The 19,190-nt window shown below is 44.5% G+C and overlaps 1 long non-coding RNA gene across 3 annotated transcripts in view; it reads left to right on the forward strand.

Annotated features, from left to right (window-relative positions):
* LOC133080125 (uncharacterized) overlaps positions 1 to 19,190 on the forward strand; it is a 74,594-nt gene that overhangs the window by 25,729 nt on the left and 29,675 nt on the right. For all 3 annotated transcript variants that reach the window (XR_009698406.1, XR_009698404.1, XR_009698405.1), the window contains exons 2-3: positions 1,392 to 1,466; positions 5,185 to 5,315. This is a non-coding gene — a long non-coding RNA (uncharacterized LOC133080125). The remainder of the gene's footprint in view (positions 1 to 1,391; positions 1,467 to 5,184; positions 5,316 to 19,190) is intronic.

The following is a 19,190-nucleotide window of genomic DNA, read 5'->3' on the forward strand; positions in this document are numbered from 1 at the left end:
ACTGGTTCGATCCCTGTTCAGGGAATTAAGATCTCACATGCTGTGTGGCGTGGCCAAAAATAAAAAATAAAAATAAAATAAATAGATAAAGTATAAAATCAAAATAATTACTTTTCATAAACTTTCAAAGTACTTATTTTACTTCTTATTTATTTATTTATTTATTTTTGGCTACGTTGGGTCTTCGTTGAGGTGTGTGGGCTTCTCATTGCGGTGGCTTCTCTTATTGCAGAGCGTGGGCTCTAGGCACACGGGCTTCAGTAGTTGTGGCACGTGGGCTCAGTAGTCGTGGCATACGGGCTCAGTTGCTCCACGGCATGTGGGATCTTCCTGGACCAGGGCTCGAACCCATGTCCCGGGCACTGGCAGGTGGATTCTTAACCACTGCGCCACCAGGGAAGTCCCTTATTTTACTTCTAAAATACTTAATGTTAGCTATTAGAATTAAAAGGCAATACAATTATATTTAATAAATATCAAAATTTTAAATGGAAATTACTTACATAAAGCCAACATGTGTATTGGGTTTTGAAAATTTAGTTAAATCTTGTTAACTATTTTTATTTTTTAAATGAAGGGGGTCAATAGGTAAAATGAAAAAAAATCTATGCATTTACCAAACAGATGGAACTTTTCCAAGTTCAAAATACCAACGTGGTGCAAAGCCATCCCCAGGTCGACGTTCTGGCTGCAGTGCATCCCATCGAAAACGTGCCTGCTATTTCTTCCTCTCCTTAGATTATTTTGCTTATCAGAGTCTGGTGTTCCCAGGGAATATAAGGGCTGGTGGGAACAAAAGCAAACAAGATGCCTTTGCAAACATTCCCTGTTCTTTTGACCTTCGAGGGACCCGCTAGGAAATGGAAAGGCTTGCTCGGCTTCCTGAGAAAACTGTAGCAAAAGGAATTTTCAACTGGGTATTATTTTTGGGAACTGTTCAGATTTCTCTAAACCCATTTTTTCCCCCGTAACAGAACAGGAGTAAAGAAATCCAAAGATTACCTTGAAAATAGAGGCAATGCTACCCTGTCTCCCTGTGTGCTATAGCAGTTAGGTTTTAGTAGTATATTTATTCGAGTAGGCCCTTTCTCCAGACATGGTCAAAACTCAAAATGTTATGAGTATCTGATTTAAACTTAAAGAGCTTTTCTATGAATTAGAGAAAAAAAGAAAGAAATTATTAGTACTTTTGGATAAGATGGTGACTTTGAAGGCTAACATCTAATTCCATACCACCTTGCAACCCCAGTTCCTGAAAGAAAGGAATAAAACACAAGTAAAAGAGCACCAGTACCAGAGCTAGAAAAGGATATCACTGAAGAATTTTGGACTACAACAGATAGTCTGCATTGAAGGAAAAACACCTTGACCTTGACTCTTTTTCCCTTCAGGAAGCAGAGTTCTGCAATAATTGGAGATCCTGGATCCCACTGACTCTCCTAACTAGAAGGAACAGAAAATGAAAGGTAAAAATTGGCCTATGTCATCACTCCACTTGCAATCTCTTTTACCTTTAAAAAACAGTTGTGTGTGAGGCCCAAGGTTACAAGTGACTACCTCATAAAGAAGGTGGAGGGAGTGCCTTCCTGAGTTGGTAGCCACAACAATAGGCTAGATTCTACCTGGGGCCTGGGGCCCCCACGCTAGTCACACACCCATCAGAGAAAGCTGGCAGAGGTGCATCATCAAACACCTAGAATCAAAATCTCTGCCCATCAGTTTATAGCCCTGGAGCCCTTCCTTCTACCCTTAGGCTGAGGATCAAAGAGGCTTTCAAATTAAGAAGAGCCTCAAAGCTGCATCTGGGAGAGGTGGGGAGGAGGGGGGAGATAGTGATGGGATCCCAAGAGAATCACTTTACTCATTTCAGGGCCTTATAGGACGTTTAGATAAATCTCTCAATTTTCAAAGGTCAAAAGGTAGGAAAAAACCAACATGGGAACCATGAAAACCTCTTGTATCATAAAGGGAAGGGAACATAGCACTCGTGAGGAAAACCACGCTGTTGAGTGAGGTGAAGTGTAGTGTGCTGAGGAGGACGAAATATTCCTTTACGCGCTGAATACATAATTTCTCACAGGGAGTGAAATGTCTTTGTTCAAGAACATATCTCGCACAGCATGACTGGCTTTGAAGAGGAAGCCTTCTAGGCATAGCCAAGATGGCTGGTGAACAAGAAGATGGAGAGATAAGAAAATGAACCTGAATTGGGAGGGGTTGGAGCAGATCAGAAGGGGCATGATGTGGGGAGAGTCTGAGGAGAAGGGCTAGAAGTTCAACAAGTTGAGGAGAAAGTAGGCCCTGAGCAGAGAAGAGAAATCTGGAGTAAAGTTTAGAAGACAACCCCATTTATGTCCAAATGTTGCAGTCTGGAGCATCCTGACCCAGTAAGAAATGGGCATCTCTCTTAGCAAAAGAAAACTCTAAACTTGTCTCCCCAGAACTGTGTAGTCCAAGATGGTAGCCGCTAACCACATGTGGCTATTTACATTTAAATTAAGTAAAATTTAATAAAATTAAAAATTCAATGCCTCAGTCACACCAGCCACGTTTCAAGGACTCAATAGCCAGACATGGCTAGTGGCTTCCATATCGATGGCTTAGATATGAAACATTTCCAGCATCACAGAAAATTCTACTGGGATAGCCGTGGTCTAGAAAATCCCTTATGCTCTCCCACCTAATAGAAATTAAAACAAAGGAAGCTAATTCTTTGGGTAACTATGTTAGCCAGTGCAGAGATTATAAACATTCCTCTTCCTGGTGGGACACAGGGAAATTCCTTTGCCTTAAACTTTCTGTACTTAGTTGACTTTGGATGTTTAGGGGTTTTTATCAGAACTTGTTTTAGGAAGGAAGACTACAATTTTTTTTTTTTAATCTTCTATCTAAGTCAGAGAGAATTCTTTGCCAAGATTCTTTGCTACTTCCTTTTCTTTCTTTCTTTTTTTTTTTTTGGACGTGCTGCATTGTGAGGCATGCAGGATCTTAGTTCCCCTGACCAGGGGTTGTACGCGCACCCGCTGCAGTGGAAGCGCGGAGTCTTAACCACTGGACTGCCAGGGAAGTCCCCAGTACTTCCAATTTTTAATCCAGTCTATTGTCTATTTGGAGATCCCAGGAGTTGATTTGATGGAGTTGCTTTCTGGGTCAACAGGGGTCACAGTATTTTCTCAGGCCTCCTGCCTACTAGTTACTTCTCTAGAATGCCAAGAAGCTTGTTTCTTGTTTATTAGATACTGTGTTTAACCTATGAGCTTGACAAAGATCAATAGCACACGTTATATGTTGATGTTGGAATTAAGTACAAATCGTTACAGCCATTATGGAGAGTGATATGGTAATCTCTATCAAAATTACCAATGCACCTGCCCTTTGACTCAGCAATTCCCCTTCATGATTTTATCCTACAGATATATTCATGCAGCATAAAATTATATATGCCCCAGGTTATTCATTGTCATACTGTTTAGAAGCCTGGGAACAACCTAAATGTCCAAAAATAGAGGACTGCTTAAGTAGGTTATACTATCCATATAACAGAATATTATGAAGCCATACAAAAGGATGAAAAAGCTGTTTATGTAGTAGTTGGGAACAATTTCCAAGATATATTGTTAGGTGAAAAATAACCTGCCATCATTTGTGTTTTTTTAAAAAAAGGGGATGGAGTAGGGGAAGAATATGTGTAATTTCTATATGTGTACAGACTGTCTCTGAAAGATGAGGGAAATGAGGGGCTGCTGGGGAAGGGGATGGTGGGAAGGAAACTTTAATGTCCAAATAGACTAAATGTCCTATGGTACCTTTTGAGTGTTGTACTATGCGGACCAATTGCCTGTTAAAAATACACATTTTTAAAAAGAGAAAATTGAGTTTTCCAAAGGGCTCCCTCACCTTAAATCTTTCTATCACAGTTTTTGTTAACTGATGAATATGAGTTTAGAATTAGAAAAATAGCTTGTGTGTCTGGTAACATGGCAGACTAGCTAACTACTGACTCTCCCACTGAGCAGTCAATTACCACAATGAAATAGTAACAGTATCATCTGGAAAGTATCTGTGAACTGTCCAGAAAGCTAGAAATCCTCAGCCTAGGAGCAGAGAAGAGCACTGAAGGCAGCTTTGACCCTGAGGGCTTTGCCAGATCTGGTGAACTTGACTGAGTTCATGACCTAGTGAGGCTCTGGAGCCTGCAGAATGTGAGGATTTTAGTAAGGGAGCCCCTCAGAAATACGGGGTCCCAAAAGTCCACACCCTCATGGTAAAGATGAATTAAAAATGCCACCCTGCCCCCAGCAGTCTACAAGGAACATAGCCTGTCTTAAATCTTGGCACTGAGAACAGTAGGGAACTCCTTCCCTAAGCCCATCCCCAAGAAATCTGAAACCCGAGCTGGTTCTCACCCAGGGATGCACCCTGAACTTTAAAACCTCGAACTGAGGATGTACAGTGGTCTTTGGCAGACAGTGTTCTCCAGTGCCTGATAGAAACAAGCACAGATTCTTTCTGAAAGAACCCACTTTTAGGTTTGGGCTCAAAGAATTTCTATAGATAAATTAGAAGAAAATTGAGAAAAATCAATAAACACATAAGGAAACAAGGCATCACAAATGGTAGCCTACAGGGCACAAATGCAGAATCAGACTTGTAAAAACACCTGATATTGACATTATCAGAGCTGGGACATTCAAAATGGGACACTTAAAAGTCTGAGTAACGAGCAAGAGCTGTTGAAAATGAACAAAACAGAACTTGTAGAAGTAAAATAGATTTACTTTATGCAGATAAAATCTCCAGTGGAAGAGTTTGTCCTCCTCAAAAAGCCTATAAAGTATGTGCAATGCCCACCAGAGACCTGTGTGTGGCAAGCATTGTTAATTGCTTACCCAACAGACCTCAGCTTTAATTGGGTATCAAGTGGTGGTAGCTTCAAGGGAGGTTGGCCTCCTCTCAAGCCCCAGGGGCTGAATCCTGATTGGTCAGACTCTAAGCAAATTACAGTCTGCTCCCTTTGCCTGTCATTGATAAGCAAGGGTATGTGAAGTCATTATAGGCATTAAGATGTGAGAGAAAGTCTGCTGGGGACTTTTGGGAAAGTCCTAAAAAAGAGGACTTTGCTCCTAAAGAGAGGTGAATGGCGAGAATTAGACGTTTTCTAATGCTAGGCATTGATATCTGCAGTGTGAAGCATGGAGCTGCAGCAGCCATCTTAGGACCATGAGGGGAGCTGACCTATGACATTGAAGGGGACAGGCCAGTACACTGAAGATGAAATGGCAAGAACTTAAGTCCTTGATGACCCAATTTGACTGGTAAGTTCACCAACTCTGAAACCACCTGACTTCCAGAATTCTTGTTCTGTGAATATACTTTTCATTATTGTTGAAGCCATTTTGAGTTGAGCTTTCAGTGACTTACATCAGGAAGCTTCCTGACCGACACACCAGGCTCTCACACTGCAACACACACCTAGGGCAGCAGGTCAAATCCAGACCAGGGCAGCAGGGACTAAATTCACAACCAGCTGGCAGCTCACCTGGAGCTTCTTGGAAAACTGTGATTGGCCTCCTACCAGCTTCCTGAGGACAAGGGTCCAGGGACAATGGAATGTGTTTTGGCACTTAAGACTGAAGAAAAGTACCTGTTTTACACCAAGAGTCCAGCTTTGACGTCATTGATTTAGTTACTCATTATAAGTCTGTAGACACTAGGTTAGATGTAAGGACAAACAGAGGTGTAGAACAAACACAGTGTGTCTTCTGAGTCCCCTCCCTTCCACACTCACCAATCCCCTTTATGGTGCCATACCCACCCCTCTCTGCGGTTAGAGGCACCTCTCCCTGACTTTTTCACAGGAGATAGAATGGTGCTCCATCTGAAAGTTTGTGTATGGGCTGGATCCAACCCAGCGTGGACCTTAAAAACTAAGGAATCAGGCTGAACTCTCAGACAGCCCCATCCTGCATTGGGGTGAACTCTCTTCCCTAGCCCTATCCTTCTGTTCAACACGTCCACTCTGAACCTAAAGGTGGGCTGGAATCAAACTCCCCTATAGGAATTCATGGATTCATCCAAAAGCCATTCATTATAAAGGCACAGGAGGAGTTCACCATGCTCTGTTATGCCTCTATGATCTTGCACATGCTATTAACTCTCCTTGTTCACCTGACAAGCTCATACTCACTCTTCAAGACCAGCTTGAACATCATCTCCTCCGTGAAGCTACCATAATTCCCAATCTCCCTTCTCACCAGTACCCCTTCTTGACAAAGGGAATTGCCCCTTCCTCCACACTCCCAGCATGCTTTGGACAATGTCTGCTCACCCAGTATTGAAAAATCTTTTGTTTGTGTCCATTTCTCCCTCCATGACTTATTCATCTTTGTATCTCTATTTGTGACATATAAGAAATCCTCATTAAATGTTTATTGAAATGAAATGAGAAGGCCTGAAACAATGAAAGCTTTTCTAGATCATGATGTCCGTTGCACGGTGGAATGTCCCATAGCCTCTATTCTGCTGTTGCCTGCAGAGTCATTTCCCCTTGGGGATGTGGACTTGAGGTAGTAGAACAGTTCTGTTTCCTTCCATTCAAGGAAGGCACAGAAACACACAAAGGAAATATCTTTACTGAGATTGAACAGATTCTTTTAAAGTTGCTAGTTGGATCTCCTGGATTCCAGAGGTCTCTAGGGCTCCCATAATGTTGCACCAGATTGCAAACACTTTAACATCCTGATAAACCAATCTATTTGTATTCTTTGGATTCAAACACGTTATGGCTCTAGTGTAAGTATGCATATGACTGAGAAAACAGTAATTTCAAAAAGATTAAAATAAGAGCCCCCCACTAGAATATGTAAAGAACTCTTACAATCTACAATTAAAAAAAAAATACCCAGTTAAAAGTGGATAAAGGCTCTGAATAGACATTTCTCCAAAAAAGATATACAAATGGCTAATAAGCGCATGAAAAGCGGCTCAACATTATTATTCATCAAGGAAATGCAAATCAAAACTACAATGAGATACTATTTCATACTCACTAGGAGGGCTATAATAGAAAAAACAGATAATAACAAGTGTTGGTGAGGATGTGGAGAAATTGGAGCACTCATATACTATTGGTGGGAATGTAAAATGGTACAGCCACTTTGGAAAATAGTTTGGAATTCCTCCAAAAGTTAAACATAGAATTACCATATGAACCAGCAATTCCACTCCTAGATATATACCCAAGAGAAAGGAAAACATATGTCCACACAAAAACTTGTACATGAATGTTCATAGCAGCATTATTCATAATAGCCAAAAAGTAGAAACAGCCCCAAAGCCCATCAACTGATGAATGGATAAACAAAATGTAGTACCTGCATAGAAAGGAATATTATTTGGCAATAACAAGGAATAAAGCAGTGATTCATGCTACAATATGGATGAACCTTGAAAACATCATGAGACTGCATATTATAGGATTCTATTTATATGAAATTTTTCAGAATAGGCAAATTCATAGAGACAGGAAGTACATTAGCAGTTGCCTGGGACTGGAGGGGTGAGGATGGGAAGGGGAGAGTGACTGCTCGTGGGCATCGTGTTTCTTTTTTGGATGATGACATTGTTACAATGGTTGCACAATTTTTTTTTTTTTTTTTTGGCCATGGTTCGAAGCTTGCAGGATCTTAGTTCCCTGACCAGGGATCGAAACCAGGCCTTCAGCAGTGAAAGCACGTAGTCCTAACCACTGGACCACCAGGGAATTCCCCACAATTCTTCAATATAGTAAAAACCACTGAGTTGTACACTTCAAATGGGTGAATTGCATGGCATATGAATATGTCATTAAAGCTGTTTTATTTATTAGATAGATAGATAGATAGATAGATAGGTGATAAACCAACCCCAGACAGAGGCAGCAGCCCGCCTTCTTCCTGTTTCCTTGGCAGGGAGTTCTCACCTGTTTGTCTTTAATCCGTTTATCTCCCTGTTGACTGGGATCTACCCAGCTAGCAAACTCGTGTTTGCTCTGCGGTAACATCCCTAGGATGTGCCAGGCCTCAGGCCTGACTTTTCTCTGCAGTCCTTGCCAGCTAGGTCAGTGTTGGGGAGGCAAACAGCTGGGGCTGGCCCTGTGGCAAATGTGTGACAATACAAGGGCGTGAGAAGCGGTCAGAGAGCCCCCTACAGGCTCCCTTGGAGAGCACGCTGGAGTCCTTTCTTCCAGTTGAACCTCCTGTTGCTGAACCAGGAGGTGAATGAAGCCAGATACCAGTGTGTGGGACTGGAAATAGGAAAGCACTTCCCCAGGGCAGGGACAGGCTCTGGGGGCTCATTACAGTGAAAAGGAAGACAACACACACAACCAAGCACTGCCCAGTGAAGACTCTGTGCTATTTGCTTTACGTACTGATCTCATTTAATTCTTCCAATGACCCTGTGAGGTGTGAAGGAGGGACTTTTTTAATTCCTCTTTTACAAATGACGGAACTCAAGTTCAAAGAGGTTAAGTAACTTGACTAAAGTTGTATGACTAGAAGTATGTGAGCCAGGTTCTGCTCTTAAAAAAAAAAAAAAAAGATTCCAACTAGCTTATACATCCCACAATAGTGGACTGGTTTAATTAATTATCCTTCATTTATACAGTGGGACACTATACAGATGTGAAAAAGAAGTAGGCTTGTGGGCTTCCCTGGTGGCATAGTGGTTAAGAATCTGCCTGCCATTGCAGGGGACACAGGTTCAAACCCTGGTCTGGGAAGATCCCACATGCCGCGGAGCAACTAAGGCCATGCGCCATTTATTTTTGGCTGCGTTGAGTCTTCGTTGCTGCACGTGGGCTTTCTCTAGTTGCGGCGAGCGGGGGCTACTCTTTGTTGCGGTGCACGGGCTTCTTATTGCGGTGGCTTCTCTTGCTGCGGAGCATGGGCTGTAGGCACGCAGGTTTCAGTAGTTGTGGCGTGTGGGCTCAGTAGTTGCGGCACGCGGGCTTAGTCGCTCCGCGGCGTGTGGGATCTTCCTGGACCAGGGATTGAACCCCTGTCCCCTGCACTGGCAGGCGGATTCCTAACCACTGTGCCACCAGGGAAGCCCTGCAGCCTATTTTTAATGTTGCCATTTACCAAATTATTTTAACTCTCTATACTGATACAGGTATACAGAAAATGAGCTATAATTGTGCCACGCTTGGAACGCAATTAGAAATTTATATTTTAAATATTTAATTTGAAGTGCCTTGCTGGCAGTGTGGTCCAGAATGAGAAACAAATTTAAAGAATTCTTTCAACGTTATCAGTGAATTTCTGTGACTCTGTATAAATTGAATTCCAGAGGACTGACCAAGTCTAAAATCGAGGTATCTTGATTTAGTGATGTAGATTTAGGTGAACTAGGCAATGACCAACTTCCTAATACCATCCCCAGAATTAGACCACCACCCACCCCACTGCATCCCCTCCTCCGCTGCACCTGGTCAGAAATGCTGAAAGCCCTGAGCCTCGCTCCAGGGCTGGCTCCTTTACAGCTGTGCTTGCAGCTGGCCAGCTGGCCGGAGACCCCACTGGAAGGAAAGCACGAGGCGGGGCTTAGGCAGCCCTCCACGGCCTGCCACCTCCTCCTTCTAAGAGAGGTTTGTGAGAGGGAGAGAAGCCAGGAGGGTGTGACAAGTGGAAAGGAGTCTTTCCCCGACCCCTCCCAACTTATCAAGATTGTACCATTTCCCTTTCTTCCTCGAGGTTGATACTCTTCTCCATATTACAGGAGATATGTCAACTACAGTCCAGCTCCTGCCTGGCATTCAAAGAAAGCGAGTGTTTGTCATGCATTAGCCTCTTCCTCCTCCTCCCCCATTTTGAGAGACTCAAATGATCTCTCAACCAAGGTTGGGAGAAATGAACCTTCCCTTCCTCCCGGAACATATTCCGGACTTCATTTCTCCTTGGGATTGCTCAATTTCCCTTCCTGTGTTTGCAATTTCCCCCAGCATGTGACTTGCATTTGGCAACTCTTGTCCTGGGGTGTTGGGGACGGTGGAGTTATGCCTCTCACACCACGTTTCTGTACCATGAAGTCAAATTGCACTTTTTGGCTAGACCCACCTGCCCCCTGTCCCTGCCGAGGGCTCTCCTCTCCCCAGCTGCCAGCTCCAGGACCTGTCTTCCTTGTGCACCAGCTCAAGTAGCTGGAGGACATTTCTCTCTCCCTCCCTCTCTCTCTCTCTCCTTTTTTTTTTTTTTTGGCCCCTAGCACTTCCTATGTTTCAGTGGGGGAGAGTGTAGCAGATCTGGATTCCTGGTGCTGCGGGGGCATGGCACACATGAAGCTTCTATCTGGGGTGATATTTCTGACTGTGTAGCTTTGAGCCTGGTTCTCAAGCATCTGGATGGTTCTGTGAACTGCCCATTAACCTTTTGAGACATTTTCTGCTTAATTCAGTCATTCCATTTCTATGGATTCCAGCTGGGAACCATGACAGTCAGTAGTAGTTGAGTCCCTAACCTGACCTTCCAAGCCTGACTTTCTCATCAGTTCCCACTTGAAGTAAGAGAAGGGACCCAGACTGTGTGTCAGGGAAGGATATTAATGTACTCACATTGTTCTTTTGTGTTGGGGGAGGCCGTGCTGTGGAAACTGCACTCAACCCAGAGTTGGAACCACATGCTTTAGTCTTCATTTTGTCAAAACTAACCCGGTGACCTTAGGCAAGTCATTTTCCTTCCATGGGTTTCCTCATTTGTCAGATGGTCTAAGTGAAGATGCAGGTCAAAAGATGCCACATTTCCACATGGTTCCTGTTCTTGGAGCCTAAGTTTCATCACAGTGGCTCCACTTAATAGAGTATTTTTGTTTTTCCTGTAATAACTTGTAATTATAGTTCAAGCAGAAAAGCTTGACGCATGGTTAATTTTATTGCCCCATGCCAGTCCTGGTTTCCAACCCCAGACTCAGCTGTATCCCAGCTTTAAAAGCCCAAGAGCTGGAACTCTACAAAACAAGGATTAAAATATGTGTATTCCAAAAAAAAAAACATTAAAAAAAAAAATGTGTATTCAAGCTATTTATAGGGACTGGGTCTGGGAAGCGTGTCTTCATTCTACTTATGGGTGGCATCGTCTTTACTTACGGATGGTGATGGTTTATGAAATCAGCCCGGGCTTGGGGCTTGAATCCTGGCTCTGAGTGGCCTTGAGTGAGGACCATACAGGTTCCCACATACTGCTCCATGCTGCCAGCTAATGGGTTGGGACTGACTTACCGTCCCAAGAAGGCTGTGAGTTTCTCAGGAGCAGGAACCATGTCTTAAATGGATTTCATGTCCCCTCTTACCTCTCTCACTTCGACTTTTATATACCTATGTATATGTGGAACATCTCTGGAAGACCACCCAAGAAACTGACAGCAGTGGGGGCCTCAGGGAAGACTGGAGCCAGGAGGAAGTGAGAGATTAACTCTTCACTGTACACTCTTGAATATTTGACCATGAACATAATGTAGTTACAGTATTTTTAAACTGCTTAATAGAGAAATAAGAAAACTCACATCTCCATTTTTATTTCATTTTACACAATAGTGTATTTGTTCAACCCCCCATTTGGGGGCATTCTGATTTCTCTGTCTGGTTAGGGGTTGTCGCTCACCTCTCTTCAACCTGGGAAGGCCTCCCAGAGGAGGTGGCTTCTGATGGATGAGTAGGAGCTAGTCAGGTGAGGGAAGGCATTCCAAGCAGAGGGACCATTAATAAGGTGTGGGGCTTGTGAGAAAATGCAAGGAAGGTGGAATTGGTGGACATCAGCCTGAAGGGATGGGATAGGTCATTTAGGGCTCCTGAAGCATCCTGGAAACTTGAATCCCTGGACTTTATCCCAGACACAGTGTGAAGCCACTGAAAGGATTTTAGATTGGTGAGTGATACTGATCAACTGTATAAATCAGCAACTCAGATTATGAGCAGTTCCCATGGCTTGTTGGTAAGACAGCTGGATTCTCATCTCCTAGGACCCTCAGACTAATGGTGTGATCATGGGACCCTCACCAGAACATCAGGTTATACTACTTTTTGCAGGACTGTCAGTGTCTCTGCTATTTAGAGGCAGAAGGTCTTTAAAAGGTCAGTGTTACTGTCCTAGATGATATCTGGGGTGATGTTCACGGGGGATTTCATGGAATCAGATTTTTAGTGATGGGGAAAACTTAGGAATCCAATTCAGTTACAAATCCAAGCATTTCTGAGGAGCACTTGGGCTTCTGCAGACATGTTTAACATGAAAACCTTTTTCTGATCCTAAATGCCTTGAAATAAGTTAAAGACCACCTGTGTAATCTTAGAAGCTCAGATTCTGAGACATTGTCAGAGGGATCCAGTTCTTCCTACAAATGTTCTCTGAGCACTGAGTCTATGGCAGCATGAAACCTGACAAGCAAATATCCCTGCCCTCTGTGAGGTCAGTCTAGCAAAATACAAGAGGATATGAGATAAAGGGGATAATTTAAAACAGGAAGTTTTACTGTTGAACTCTGATATTAAAGTGAGAACAGAGAAGAAAACATTTGTATATCTTCAAGTTCAAGCCAAGATTTTTTTATATGTTAAGGATTTTACCTGTTTTCTCTGGGGCTAACATGGGTCTCACCAGTGATGGCCAACATTTCCTGAGCTATAAGTTGCATATCATTTTCCCAGGCTTTAGCTGCAACACCATGACCATGGCCCTTATTTTCATTTGAGGGAGGCTGGGTAGATTAATTAATACTTACGAAGTTTTGCATTTAGTTTAGTAAAAGTTGGAATGAAATACATCTAATGCAAAAAGAAAAATGCAAAGGGTAATTTACAATTCAAGCCAGAACACTTTCGAGAGTGAAAGGGGTGCAATTTAGTAATTTCATCCAGAAAACAGGTATGAACTGAGGCTGTCCCAGGGAAAGCAGGCACCTTCGCTGTGTATCACTTAGTGAACTCATTCTGTTACCAAATTGGTTGACTGGACCTGCCCCGGGGTCCTAGCCTGGGCCATGACTCCTTGTCTCGACCAGGGAGGTTCTCTTTCCAAGTGGATTCGCGCAGCCAATAACGAAACCCGTGCTGAGACTGGAACAGCACAAGCTTTATTGGAACAGCACAAGCTTTATTCAGTGGTCAAAGAACGGAGAAGAGGGAGCCTTGTTTGCAAATCAAAACTTCCCAACCCAATTCAGGCAGAGACACCAAATATATAGGAGGGTTGAGGTAAAAGGGAGGGAATTGGAAAGAGTGGGAGGATTATTCATGACATCCGAGAACAGTGGCATGGCTTGGACCCGGAATTGGTGCAGCACTCCTCTTCAGTCCTTGTTTGGGCTTTTCTGATTGTTGTCATGGCAATTGTCAACTGTCATGGCGCTGGTGGGTGTGTCATTTAGTTAATGTATTACAATGAGCTTATAATGAGGCTCAAGGTCTACTGGAAGTCAAATTTTCTGCCACCTTGGGCCTAGATGGTTATAACTGGTTCTTGTTTTTTTCTCTTTGCAGCTTCCTCCTGAAACTTAGATAAGAGCTGTTGGTTTCCATTTGAGGACAGGGCAGGGGTAGGATTCTGGGGCTACAGCCTTGGTAACAATTCTACTTAGAACCAAAGAAAGGCCAACTATTAGTTTATTCATAAATAAAGGTTGGTTTATTCATATAAGGGTTGACCACGCCCCACCCCCATAAGCAGTCTGGAAGTGGGGTGTTGCTGGTGGCCCAGCTGCCCCAGAGTGCAAGGGTGGAAGGCTGTGATTCCCTTGGCCTTTCCCTCCAAGTGCCAAGATGACAGATCCAGCCACTGCAGCCACGTCGGAAGAAGAAAAGGTGCAGTCCTGGGACCATGAAAGCTGAGGCTTTCCAGAAACCCTAGTGGACTTATGCTTATTCAACACTGGCCAGAGCTGTCTTGTAGCTTCCAAGTGCAAGGGAGGTGAGAAGGTGTGTTTTCAATGAAGGAGTAAACCAAGGAAAGAGAAAGTTGGAAGGGCTTTGGGTCCAACCTACAGAGTGTCCGCCATAGGCCCCAAGTGGGAAACACACACAAAGCTGTGGGAGCAGAAGAGAACACATGTAACTCTGCAAAGGTGATGAGAGTGATGGAAAAAGGCTTCTGAGGCTGGAAACCCAGCCTCGGTTGACTCGATGGATGGAGAGCTCCCCACATGGATGTTGAGGGTGTCGTAGGCAGAGCTAAGCACAGGGCAAGGCTCAGGAAATTAGGCCCAGCAGGTAGGAAGGGGCCAGATGCTAATGAGTTTGATTTTCATTGGTTATGAAATCATCTGAGGGCTTCCAATGTAGATTTCAGGGCATCCCCAGATCTACCTAATCAGAACCTCCAGGGGATGCCCGGCAAGTTTGGGAAAGCTGGCTCCAGTCTCGACCAGTGGTTCTCAAAGTGTAGGTGCTGCCTAAAGCCACCCACAGCACCACCCCCCCCACCCCACCCCCGCCCTACACACACACCAGGCATCAGAATGGCAGTCCATCTGGTGAGGGAGCTGCTTGATGAGGGGATGGTCACTGAGTCACTGCTCTCCTGTCAGTTTGGCGGGGCCAGGAATGAAGGTGGACCAGTTCTGCAGGTGGGGTGAAAACAAAACCTGGAAAACAGCAACAGAGAGTTATCCAAGTTCTTTCTGAATGTGACTGAGACCATTCCTGAACCGTCCCAGCCAGGGGCCCTCCTTCCCAGGGAGCCAGAGGGAACTGGCAGAAAGACGAGTCATCAGTCTCTGGCTGGGGCTTCCAGTGGGGCTCACCCACCCTCAGGGCTTCCCCACCACCCCTCCCTCTTTAAACTCTAACTCCTCACCTCCCCCACTGCGGAGTTAGCCTGGGGAAGGTGGTTCAACAATAACCACTGGGCTGGAGGGAAGGAAGGAGGGAGAGGACCCAGATGCTGGTGCTTTACCCCCTGGGCTAATTTGGAATTAACCTGCTATCAGCAACACTAGTTTTGCAGGTAAAGCACCATTTGTCTTGAGTCAGATATATATATCCCCAGTAAATCTCAGTGACCTCTGGGACTCTGGGCTGGCACTGGTATTGGTAGCTAGAGAAGACATAGGAGAAAACCACAGCGCCAATTTATAATGTGTAGTGCTGGCCCTCAAAATGTGAGGTTGGTCACCTTCCCATCTCCCCTTTTATTTCATCAACAAACAATCCTTTGAGAACTTGCCATCTGCAAGAGGCTGTGATGGCCCTGAGGCTCCAGGAAGAAAGGCAAGCCCTTCAGTTTGGAGCAGAGGAGACAATAAAGGTGTGATAAATAAATAAGCAAAAGAGACTTCCCTGGTGGCGCAGTGGTTAAGAATCTGCCTGCCAATGCAGGGGACGGGGGTTCTATCCCTGGTCCAGGAAGATTCCACATGCCGCAGAGCAACTAAGCCTGCGTGCTGCAACTACTGAGCCTGTGTGCTGCAACTACTGAAGCCTGCGTGCCTAGAGCCCGTGCTCTGCAACAAGAGAAAGCCCAACGCAGCCAAAAAAATAAAAAATAAAAAATAAGGAAGCAAAGAGCTGTGACAACACAACACTGGGGCCATCAAGGAGGGGCATTAACCTGGAATAGAATAGGGGCAGGGGGTGGGGTGCAGGCAAGGAGGTCTGAGCCAGTCTTGAAAAGTCAGCTCTAGTTTACCAGCCAAAAGGAAGTTTTCTCTTCCCCCAGAGGGATCACATGGGGAGTTCAGGGATAAAACAGGTGGTGTTTACAGACTTTTCTTCTCCCACCTTCACCCCGCACCCAACCCCAGAAACTTCACTTCCATCCCCAGTTAGACTAACATTTAGTACTTTGTGATCCAGACAATGAGCAGAAAAGGCCCAAAGGGGAAAGTGTTTACTGAGGGTGGGGTGGGGGGAAGAGTGAGTCAGTCTTCTGATAAAGAGTGGAATGGGGAAGAGGGAGGGAGGCGGGTGTCATTACTGGCTGTTGAACTGCTTCTGGAACTGGGTCCTGCTGTACAGTTAAATCAGTGGGCTTGGAGGTGGCTTTCCCTCAAATCTTGGCATCTAGAGCCCTATGGCTCTGCTCCGCCCATCAGCCACGCTAATCGCAGTAGCCACCCATTCATTCACTCATTCATTGAGGCAGAAGATACAGCCATGGGCAAAAGAAAACCTCTGACCTTATGGACTTCTGTCCCAGTGGGGAGATAGGCGAAGAACAATCAAACCAGTAAGGGATAAAGAGCAGCAAGAAAGAGAGGGGGAAAGGGAGGGGGAGAGGAGGTATACTAGTTTACTGTGTTGGGGGAAGGCCTCCTCTGTAATAAGGTGACAGGTGGGCAGAGACCTGAAGGAGTGATGGAGGAAGGAGCCATGTAGATAGATATCTGGGGGAATCACGTTCCAGGTGGAGAGAGCAGCACCTGCAAATGTCCTGAGGCCCGACTGCGGGGGGAACCCCAAGGTTGCCAGTGCTGCTGAAACAGGATGAGCAAAGCAGGGAATTCCTTGTAAGAGAAGAGACCCAGAAGGAGTTTAAGAGCACCAGTTTTGCAGTCATGCATGCCTGGGACCTGCTATTTAGTAGCTGTCTACATTTAGGCAAATTGCCTGATTCTCTCTACGGCTCATTCTCCTTGTCTGTAAAATGGAAGGAACAGTGTTATTGCCCTTATGGTGTTCCTGTTACTGAACCATACTTGGGTCTGCTTGCCCGAAGCGCAGCAAAGCCAATGCACTTACACTGGGTTGTGGTGAAGGAAAGTACAGTGTTTATTGCATGGCGCCAAGCAAAGAGAACGATGTTCAAAAGACCCGAACTCCCCAGTGGCTTTCAAGGAAGGGGTTTTAAAGACAGTGTGACGGAATGCAATGCGTCACAGGATGCGTGATCAGCTCGTGGACAGTTCTCTGATTGGTTGATGGTGAGGTAACAGGGTGATGTTTTAGGAATCTCAATTGTCAGCCTTCTGGTCTGGGGTCTACATTCTGGTGGCCAGCATACAGTTAACTTCCTCCACTTGATGGGGGGGTTCAGTATCTTTAAGACAACTCAAGGACATGGCTGAGATTATTATCTATAGCCTTTGAGGAAGAAGCAAAGGTCCTTGACTTTGTTTTTATGGCTAAACTATTATTATTTTGTCTTGCTTGACTGTTTTCCTTTGATTCTGCATGTTCTGACTTCTCTGATTAAATTTGCTCTTTAGAACTTGGAGAAAGCCTAGGAGGCTAAATCTTTTCCATCAGCAAGAGGCGGGGGACAAGGGGAGGGGGGAAGGTCTATCCCCGGGAAGGCCCCACAGGGTCCTGCTCAGTTTCATTCCACATACTTTTATCATAAGTACAATGTGTACATGTTCATTATTTACTTTAACATTTTCCCAAAGAGATTTTTCCAACAACATATGCTAAATTTTTTCTTTTTGCCAATTTTTTAAATGTGGATTTTATTTTATTTATTTATTTTATACAGCAGGTTCTTTTTTTAAAAAAATTTTTGGTATGTTTTATTTTCATTTACTTCCATGTGTTTTTTTTTAAAGATTTAATTTTATTTTTGGCTGCGTTGGGTCTTCATTGCTGCGCACAGGCTTTCTCTGGTTGTGGCGAGAGGGGGCTACTCTTCATTGCGGTGTGTGGGCTTCTCATTGCGGTGGCTTCTCTTGCTGCGGAGCACGGGCTCTAGGCACACGGGCTTCAGTAGTTGTGGAACGCGGCCTCAGTAGTTGTGGCTCGCGGGCTCTAGAGCGCAGGCTCAGTAGTTGCGGCGCACGTGCTTAGTTGCTCCGCGGCATGTGGGATCTTCCCGGACCAGGGCTCAAACCCGTGTCCTCTGCATTGGCAGGCGGATTCTCAACCACTGCACCACGAGGGAAGTTCCAGCATGTTTTTATTAGTTATCTATTATCCAATTTTTTTTTTTATTGTAGAAAAATATACATAACATAAAATTGACCATCTTAACCACTTTTAAATTTGCAGTTCAGGAGTATATTCACGTGTTGAGCAGCCATCACCACCATCCACCCCCACAACTACTGTCATCTTGTAAAACTGAAACTCTCCATCCATTAAACTGTAACTCTACATACACCCCTCCTCCCAGCCCCTGGCTACTACCATTCTACTTTCGATCTCTATGAATCTAGCTACCCTAAGTATCTCATATAAATGGAATTATATGGTATTTGTCCTTTCATGACTGGCTTATTACACTTTTTTTTTTTTGGCCAAGCCACAAGGCATGTGGGATCTTAGTTCCCCGACCAGGGATGGAACCCGTGCCCCGCAGCAATGGAAGCGCAATGTCTTAACCACTGGACCACCAAGGAAGTCCCTGGCTTATTTCACTTAGCATAATGTCCTCCAATTTCATCCATTTTGTAGCATGTGTCAGAATTTCCCTCCTTTTCAAGGCTGAATAATATTCCATTGTATGTCTATACCACATATTGTTTATCTATTCATCTGTAGATGAGCACACTTTGGCTATTGTGAAGCATGCTGCTGTGAACGTGGGTGTACAAATATCTCTTCAAGACCCTGTTTTCAATTCTTTCAAGTATATACCCCCAAGAGGAATTGCCAGATCATATGGTAGTTCTATTTTTAATTTTTTGAGGAACCTCCCTACTGTTTTCTGCAACATCTGCACCCTTTTACAGTCCCACCAAAAGTGCACAAGGGGTCCAATTTCTCCGTGTCCTCACCAACACTTGTTATTTTCTGGGATTTTTTTGGATAGTTCACATCCTACTGGGTGTGAAGTATCTTTTTTTAGTTTTATAAAAACATTTAAAATCACATGACAACTGCATGTCTCCCATGCTGTGTTTGAGGTACGTGGGCATCACATACCAGCAATCACAAATTACTCTCACTGCTTCCCCCATTCCTCAAGGCGGGGGCTTGCCATCGTTACTCCGGAGCTCTGGTACAGGCACCAAAAGCAAGGCCAGAGGCGTATAGAGCTTGGCTGGGTCTCAGCAAGACAGTTGCCAGAGTCAGGGTCAGAATTCAGTCATCTTCAGACGGAAGCAGAACATTTCTCTTTGAATCAGTACTTCCTCCCACTTTCTTTTCATTTTGAGCAAACAGAAACCCTAAGATTTAAAACCCTTTCCAAGGAGTTCTGAGCTACGGTCAACGTAAGGAAGCAACTGTCTTGCTTTTAATCTTCAGTTTTGAACCTGAGTCATTGGGAGGTCCCTCGGCTACTGGTCCT

Source organism: Eubalaena glacialis, chromosome 19, assembly GCF_028564815.1.
Source record: "Eubalaena glacialis isolate mEubGla1 chromosome 19, mEubGla1.1.hap2.+ XY, whole genome shotgun sequence".
NCBI classification, from domain to species: domain Eukaryota; kingdom Metazoa; phylum Chordata; class Mammalia; order Artiodactyla; family Balaenidae; genus Eubalaena; species Eubalaena glacialis.